The 9,255-nt window shown below is 33.5% G+C and overlaps 1 long non-coding RNA gene across 1 annotated transcript; it reads right to left on the bottom strand.

Moving 5' to 3' along the window:
• Positions 1 to 490: 490 nt before the first annotated feature.
• Positions 491 to 6,909, bottom strand: LOC114306232 (uncharacterized). The gene is made up of 4 exons (XR_014340241.1): positions 6,599 to 6,909; positions 6,263 to 6,433; positions 2,813 to 2,884; positions 491 to 815 (listed from the first exon to the last, which is right to left on the bottom strand). It is a non-coding gene; the product is annotated as an uncharacterized LOC114306232 (long non-coding RNA).
• Between the last annotated feature and the right edge of the window lie 2,346 nt (positions 6,910 to 9,255).

The raw sequence follows: 9,255 nt of genomic DNA on the forward strand, positions 1-9,255 counted from the left end.
TTTGGATTCTATATAGATTCACTACAACAAAAAAAGGTTTTTACAGCGCACAATGCACGCCATAAAAACCCTTCTATGACGTGCAGTGCGCGTCATATTATGACCAGTCATGAAAAGTCATTCACTTTCAACGACATGCTTCGTACGCCGTTAAAAACTATTTAACGATAGATTTTGTACATCGTCGTTATTTTTTCTACGACATGTTATAATACGCCGTTAAAAATTATTTAATGACAAATTTTGTGCGTCGTTATTACTTTTTCTACGGCTACTTTTGCTCGTCATTAATTGGTAAGACAAATAACGACTCTGATTGCGCCGTAAAATATGTAACACAACGACTTATTATGCCTATCGTAGAATATGTAGTTTTTTTTTTTTTTTAAATTCAACAGGTTCTATTTGACCAATTTTGTACAATCTAACAAATATTACAAACAAGCATCACAAAATATCAATCAACCACCAAAATATTATTTGAAACATCAAAAAGAAACTATATCCATAAATTATAAACATTTAACAATTGTTTATACATTCCAAACATTCGAAAACTATATTCTTAAGTTCTAAACTGCACAAAAAGTTTAAACCATCCAAAACTATGCATATCTAACTTTTTAAACATATCGACAACTATTAAGAGATTATCTAAAACTACCGACAACAGTTTCTATAGCAGTTGCAATTGCAGCTGTAGTTGTAGCAAATCCGCTTGCTCCTATCACAGGGACGAGGGTGCCCATTGTATGTGTTAAGGCACCTAAACCCGCGGCAATAGCTGGAGCAACTAACCCTGTTGCATTTCTTGTCTACATGATAAAGGAAACTTCACATAAGTACAAAAATCAACTATTCAGCGGCAAAAATATTTCTTGAGGTATTAAGAAATGATCAAGAAATTTTAAAACATCAACAAAACATTTTCAAAATTAATAAGATAATTCAATGGCCCCATAAAAGCAATGTCATAATGAAAAATTAGCAAAAATTCAAGATCTCAATAGTTTGCTACTAAATCCAAGCCATAAGAAGCTCAAGAGAAAAATCAAATTTAAAAAGAGAAAGAAATGGAATTAATCTACTTCAATGCAGCACCTACTTGGGGACTTGCATAATTATGTTAAAGGATCTCTATGTATGAGGTTTACGTTTGTCTAGGTTTTATCCATTACCATTGTAAGTTCCAAAATAAAGAGTCCAAGTCAAATTAGAGTCTATATTATTTACAAGTTTAAAAAGAAACTTTTAATCCATTATAGAAGAAATTAAGGTAAGTTTTAGTAGCTTTAGGCACTTTTTGGGACAATGTGATGTAATTCTACTTGAGTACTTAGTAGCAAATACATGAGATAATGAACTATAGCAATAATCCCTAAGCTAATCTTTTTCTTCTTCTCTAATTTTTCACTAGAGGATATTGATATCTATAAGCATGGAAAAGGTCCCTTTTTGTATACTGATGTAACAGCCTTGTGCTTTTTTTCACTGCATAAAAGCAACCCTTAATGAAATAAGGACTCTAATCCTACCTACCCTTGCCCCCCCTAAAAGCCCTCCTCATAATTCTGTAATAGTGAATGACATATTTATACTCACCAGACTAGTCAAACCTGAGAAAGAGACCAGTAGAAGATATGATTACACAAATTAAAACAATATATTACACTTAACTAGAATTATGACAATGAAAAATATGGACACTTGAAACAAAAACACAGGTGCCTGTAACCAATTGTGTATCCAACACACATGTCTGACCAAAAGAGATTCAAATAGTCCTCTTCTTAATTGGTTATTACTTTTATCTTTGATTGGGCTGATGGATATATGGAGTTAAGTTAAATTTCAATTCACAAAACAATATGTTATGTAAACACTTCATTTCATCCCAAAAAATAGGTGAAGCAAATTGACTAACTTTGGCAAGTTATACATTTAGTGTGTCTAGCATGTAAACATGTCAGCACCTGACAAACAAGCCAATGTGAGAAAGCCATTTATGCATGTATACAGATAGGAGGGGATAAGAAGTTGCTACATGCAACCCCAATCATAAAAGACCTAAACAAGATGCCACTCTCTCAAGAGATTTTGGGTCTCCTTGAAAGGAGATCTTCAATCGTGAGCTATGACTACTAGTACAGTGTGTCCTCTAACACCACATTTCAAGGAGATCCAAATTCTCTTGAGTTCTGCCGACGCCTAGTTAACACCAATTAACCACATTTCAGGATAACTGCCTATTCAAACAGGCCTTGCTATGGGATATGGAGAGGATAAGCAGAAATTTATTTATTTCTTTATAGCTATCTGTTGGAAAAGTAAGGCCTGTTTGAATAGGCAGTTATCCCGAGTTCTGCCGAAATGAAAAAATATTTTCTCCAAGTAATCACACAATACTTTTCCCGTGATTATTTAAAAGCATTATATGAAATTACTCGTTTGGGATGCTACCTTTTTAGCCAATTAGCCAAAAAGTTACTAGAACTAACAATTTAGTCCATCCCAACACTCCCACATTCATTATTGCCATGCCTGTCTCCACCCAGAACCATAACTGGCTTAAGGGATCAACATATTGCCATGCATACATATAATATAATTCCAGTCATAAAAAATCATAAGCATGCATATCTAGGAAAAGGTGGCTTATGAAATTTAGAAATAAGAACAAATCTCATGCAAAAGAAGCAAATGATATCCATTGTCAAAGTAGCTGAATAAAGAGAGATTCAATTTCCAACCTGTCAAAATATTAATGTATTTAAATTGTTCAACATCCTATAAGTAGAAGTCAAAGTCTAACCAGCAAGATGACAGAGGCCATTGCTTCCAACTTTGGTATCAGACAACTCTACACATCTCAAACGCTGAAGGCCTGAACTTCAGACACAAAGCCATAAGCATGTAAATAATCAGAATCTATTGTTGAATTGGCACACACACCCAGATCAACAAGGAACTACAATAAAAAAAATTAGGTCCTCCATCAGATGTACAAAAGACACAACCTTTTCCTTTTAGGATGTATAGAAAATAGAAAAAATTATGGCTATGATAAAAAATAGAAAAAATTATGCACCAGAAGCAACAAAAAATAGCAAAGAGAAGTCTCATATACACCAACATATGGCAATGCAGTTTGCCCTAAATATTTTGGATATAAAGCATGTCTTTGGCTTACTATATTCTCCTAAAAGTTGCTTAATATGAGATGCCAAGTCCAGCCTATTTTCTAAAAACATGACCTCCTAATGCTAAAATAGTAGCCAGATTATATCATTTCAAAAAGAGTAGGATTATTATATAAACAATACCCAGAACAATAATGGCTATTTTGCAATGCCATTTCAAGAAAAAGGTTCCCCAAACAAGAGAAATTTTTTTTAAAGAACCCACCAAGCTTGTACCGGCACACTTGACATTTGATTGCCAAAAGGATCTATATCAGTTTTTGAAAAGGTTGGTACGCCATAGAATCTGAAAGAAGGTCACCACTAATCATGTGGATGAGTTTGAAAAGGTGCAAATCTAGTCATTCTTGAACCAAGCTTCAGTAGTTCAGCACATTCTACAGCCTTAATAACAACACAGTCACATCATTAATAAACCTGTGATAAGGGGACAAAAAGTTAATTTTTTTTAAACATGATAATTAGGGTGGGGAGGGTCATGGTCAAGGAGAGCGCAATCCCCCATTGTGTGTAGCCCATCAAAATTCAACCAAAAAGAAAAAGAAAGATAACTCCATATCAACAAATAACATTACATTTGTAAATTTTTCTGCATATTGGATTTTTAACTGTAGAACTTCATGTGTGAACTAATCAATAAAATCACAACAGTTATACAATGCAAGTAAAACTCATGGTATTGCTAATTGCATAAATGAATGACTAAAAAATGAAAAGAAATAGAAAGGTGAAATCCCATTCATTTCAAGAAAACACCAAGTGAAACAAATTTAACAAATATGTGTAGTATAGTATAGCAATCGCCAAGAGATTACATTCATATGAGATACCGGCTCTGGTATATGAGTAGCTACTATAAATGAAGGCAATTGTTCCTTGTAGCTAGTTAATAATATTTCAAAATTTTCACTTATTGGACAAGTGTATCTGTTTCTTTTCAGATGCATTTTCCATCCACATTATGTGCATTATTATCTCAACAGCTAGCTTGTGATAATAATAATTCTTCCACAGTAATTTTTCGTATTAATTAGTATTTTGTTTTAATTTCTCTACATATCAATCACCATCATTTAAAGCAATCCCTATTTCACTTAGAGAGATGCATATTAATAATTAGAAGAAAAAAAAAAAAAAGAGGTGAAAATCTTGTAGTTGAACTTGATTCCTTGCTAATCTTAGTGAATTACATTGAGGAGACAAGATTTGACAAAATTGTCATTCGTCTTCTATTATTATAAGTCTTTTAGTTGGGTATATTCTATCAACTTGATTAACCATTAAGATTATCAATAAGCACTCTATTGTTTTTGTATTTTTGTACTTTTTTTGGGGTACTACTATGGCATATCAGGCTGGATGGATATATTGATCCAATTCTTATTCAACACAAATTGCTCTTATATGATATTTCATCAAGTGGATGGTGCATGCACTTGATATTCCATGGTAATGAAGGGCATTAATACAAAATATATAGGGAAGATCACAGTAATGAAGGGCATAAATACAAACTATAGTGACTTTTCTTTGATTTTGTTTTTCTTTGAAGTGTCATAGACACCACATTTTTTTCCCATCACATCTGTTTAGGGATAGACACATTCATGCACCTTCTTTACATCATTGTCATCTTTTTCTCTTTTCCCTTTTGTTTTTCTAAAAAAATAAATTATTAGAGGATTTGTAGAAAGTCAAATTAAGTTTTGGTGTGGAGGGATTGAACAAATGATCTGAAGTGAATTTGCTTGAAAGCCCATTGTAGTTTGTTTACTTTGCCCAAAATAAATCTATTTACATTCACACACACAAGCACAATTTTGTGCATACACACTGATGCTTTATCATCGCCCCTATTAGCCGATATGCATGATTTTAGATTTTTTATATCGATTAGATTTTTTATATCAATATTTACTAATATACCAGTTGATACTATTCACTACCAGCAAAATATGAACACATTGTTTAAAACCATGCCTCCTACACATGATTTCTAGAATCCTCCACTGACTATTCAAAAGCTTGATGAATTAATATTGTAATTTCTATATTATTTACTAGTCAAGCAGGTATTGAGAAAAAAAAAATAAAAATTGTTTGTTTGTTTTTTATGCTTCTTCTATCTTTCCTAGCTAATCTTGGCTTGAGGAGATGTACACTTAGAAAAATGTTATGCAACTAGAATGTGTATTGAAAATTATCTCAAAATTAAAGTGTGTATAATGTAAAATTAAAATAATATAATATGGGCCACACCGAATATTTTGGTCCATTAATGCAATTTTTAGATAATTTTTTTGAATATGTAACATTAATACATGACCAGGTAAAGAACAATTACTCCAAATTGTGAGAAACCCATATGATATTATCAACAAAAAATCATAATATGAATGAAAATCACCAAAAAACACAATTGAAGTTCCACAATGTGAATGCACTGAATACTTGCAAACACAACATGATTATTATCTTAGAAAATTCAATCAACCAAAAATATTTCAATTTGAGCTTGGGGAACTATTCAGTACAAGAATTTCCAAACTACTTAGCTAACCTTGAGTCTACTCATGAGTGCAGGCTACTAAAAATTTACAAACACATTTCTATACAAGAAAGATAAAGAGTCATTCTATACTAATTTGTACTAGTTTCAGAGTTTACAATGAGAAGGGGGAATTGGGTATTGCTGAAATATTCATAACAAATTCAGAGCACACATATAATTTAAGTTTTCTTTGTTCAACCCACAAATACACAAATTCCAGTGAAACATACCTGCCAATGCAATTTCAGGTTAGAAAGAAGAAAAAGTAAAGGTTTAATTCACTCATCCCCTAAACTATTATCATATTCTTGTAAACTACCAATTTCTTCTGTATAGTCCTAAAGTTTAGGAAATTTTACAATCTTAAAAACCTAAATTATATAATCAAACACCCATGACAATTTTATAAATTGTTGACCAGCTCAAATACTCAGATACAGAACTAGAAACATATACATATATATAGATCCAAAGAGCATATCTTTGAGTAATTTAAATAGAAATTGAGTACCTTTTCAGGATCACCACCCTTATCAGGATGGTTTTTGATGGCGGCTTTACGATAGGCCTTCTTTAGATCATCCTGTGAAGCGTTCTTCGAAACCCCAAGAATTTCATAGTACTTTGTGTGTATCGCTCTTCTTAGGTGCTCTCCCAAACATCTTCGATGGTTAATATCAATCTACAAAAAAAAAAAAAAAAAAAAAAAAAAAAAACCCCAAATCAAAGCACAAAATGAGATCGATCAAACAGATTTGCCATAAATCTAGCAGATTTGAAGCCTTCAAATAGATTTGGCCTCCATCGTTCATCTCGGTGGTTGTAGCAGCGGAGGAAGAGCCCTCACATCTTAGATCTACCATAAATCCAGCAGATTTGAAGCCTTCATATCTCATATCGTTGTCGTCCAAAAATGGCACGAAGATGGTGAAGATGGAAGTGATGGCGGAAGCAAATCGGTGTCCTAAAGCAACAGGCCAAGAAGAGAGAGAGAGGGAGGGCGGTAACGGAGGTGATGGCAGCGGCGGTACGGCAGTCACAGTGGCAGTGGCGTCGGAGGCAGCGGGGAGAGAGAGAGAGAGAGGAAGTGTAACCGTGTATGGTTTGGACCGTATATGATGTGGAAGATTGGATCGGGTGTGGAGAAGTCTGTGGAGGGTTGATCTGTATCTGTTGATGATGATGAGTAGGAGGTTAGGGTTTTTGATTTGGGGTTTCTGATTTTTTTTTTAAATTTTTTTTTTTTTTTTATTGTTTGGCGCTTAAAATTTTTATTTTGACGCCTATTTTTATATTGGTAATACTATTCACAATAGAAATTACATGTCGTGAAAAGTAAAATATTTTTAACGGCTAGCATATGTGTGTTGTGAAAAGTGTACTTTTTAACGGCTGACGTTTTGTGCGCCGTAAAAAGTGAAATATTTTTAATGACTGACTTTTTGCTCGCCGTGAAATGTTTAATATTTTTAACGACTAGTGTATGCGTGTCATGTATAGTTGATGTATTAATGGCACGTCATAGAAAGTTTTATTATTTACGGCTAATATTGCAAGTCGTAAAAAAATCATCATTATTAGCATTTACGGCCTACGCAATAAACACGTCATGGTTGGAAAATTATTTACGAAATGCAAAAAAAGCAAGTCGTAAAAGTGAGAAACCACGGCTTGCATTTACTGTATGTCGTTAATGTGGAACCGTAAAAACTCAATTTTGTTGTAGTGGTTGTTGCGGATAGATTGACTAAGTCTGCTCAGTTTTTACCTGTGAAGACTGCTTATAATGCTAATAGGCTTGTTACCGTGTACATTACTGAGATAATTCGATTGCATGGTGTTATGGTTTCTATTGTGTCGGATAGAGATTCTAAGTTTGTGTCAAAATTTTAGCAAAGCTTGCAAAAAGCATTGGGAACGAAGTTGAGGTTTAGTACCGCATTTCACCTACAAACCGATGGACAATCTGAAAGAATAGTAACAGTTTCCACTCCAGTATTAGAATGGCACCATATGAAGCTTTGTATGAGAGAAAATGTTGGACTCCGATTTGTTGGATTGAGGTTGGGGATAGGTCGTTGATTGGGCCTGAAATCGTGCAAGTTACTATGGAAAAGATTCAAATCATCCAACAGAGATTGAAAACTACTCAAAGCTGACAAAAGAGCTATGCGAATCAAAGAATGAGAGACTTAGAATTTGAAGTTGGGGATCATGTTTTTGTCGAAGTCACTCCAATGAAAGGGCACACAAGGTTTGGGAAGAAAGGGAAATTATCACCCCAGTACATAAGGCCATTTCAGATTTTGGAAATGTTAGGTCCGGTGGCCTATCGGATTGTTTTACCACCGGGCATAGAGCAAGTGCACAATGTGTTCCACGTATCAATGTTGCGAGGCTACCTTCAGGACCCTTCTCATGTTATTGACTATCATCAAATTGTGCTAGATGACGATATGGTTTATGATGAGAAACCTCCTCGAATCATTGATCGGCAAGTCAAACAACTAAGGAACAAGACTACCCCAATAGTAAAATTTTAATGGAGGGACCATCATGGGAACAAAGCCACTTGGAAACGAGAAGAAAAAATGAGACAACGATATCCGAAATTATTCTCAACTTGAGGTAAATAAATTTGGAGGACCAAATTTCCTAAATGGAGGAAACTGTGATAACCCAACCCGTATTATGCTTAATTATACATGTGATTATGTGTTTGATATGAATTTGCAAGTTTAATATGTGAATTATGTGAATTTGGAAAAATATCTGTTGAAAGTACGAATATCTGATGCAATTGAGACTTTGAACTGAAATTGAAAGCCTTAGAGGCGTGATAAACAAAAACCGACTTCATATCTATGATTAGCATGATTTATAGAGCTTACGGTGAAATTTTAAAAAAATATGATTCGTAATGAATAAATTAAGATTTATGAGTTTTAGTTGTATATGTTTAGCCCTTTTTTTTGTTCTTCATTGTTGGAGGAGAGCTCTAAAGAGTGAGTTAGAGAGAGAGGAAGAGAGAAAGTTAGGGATTTTGAAGAGAATCAAGGGGAAAACATTAGATTTGAGTTAAGGTATGTTAATTTACTTACAATCATTGTCTCTAACTCATCTTTGTCTTGAAATCAAGAAGAAATTAGAAATTTTGAGCTAGGGTTTTGAGTTGTGTGGTGGCTTGAGCTAAAGGCATGAAATTGAACCCTAATCTTTTTATGTTTGTTTAAGTTGAGTTCATTCTTGTGATTGATCCATGAAATAAACCCTAGATGATTAATGAAAACAAGATTTGTTGGAAGATCATTCATGGATTATGTATTTTGAACTTGTTTATGTAATGCATGAATATGAGAAAGAAATGAGTCCATAAATTTGATGTTGATGCAAGATTGATATGTTTAATGTGGAATTACACTTGTATCATGCTTATATATCATGTTTTTGAGTTGTTTTTGTATGAATTTGGCTTGGAAATGAGATGAGAGAGTTTGCTTTTTT

The sequence above is a fragment of the Camellia sinensis genome, chromosome 9 (genome assembly GCF_055761805.1).
Source record: "Camellia sinensis isolate YWXY chromosome 9, ASM5576180v1, whole genome shotgun sequence".
Classification (NCBI taxonomy): domain Eukaryota; kingdom Viridiplantae; phylum Streptophyta; class Magnoliopsida; order Ericales; family Theaceae; genus Camellia; species Camellia sinensis.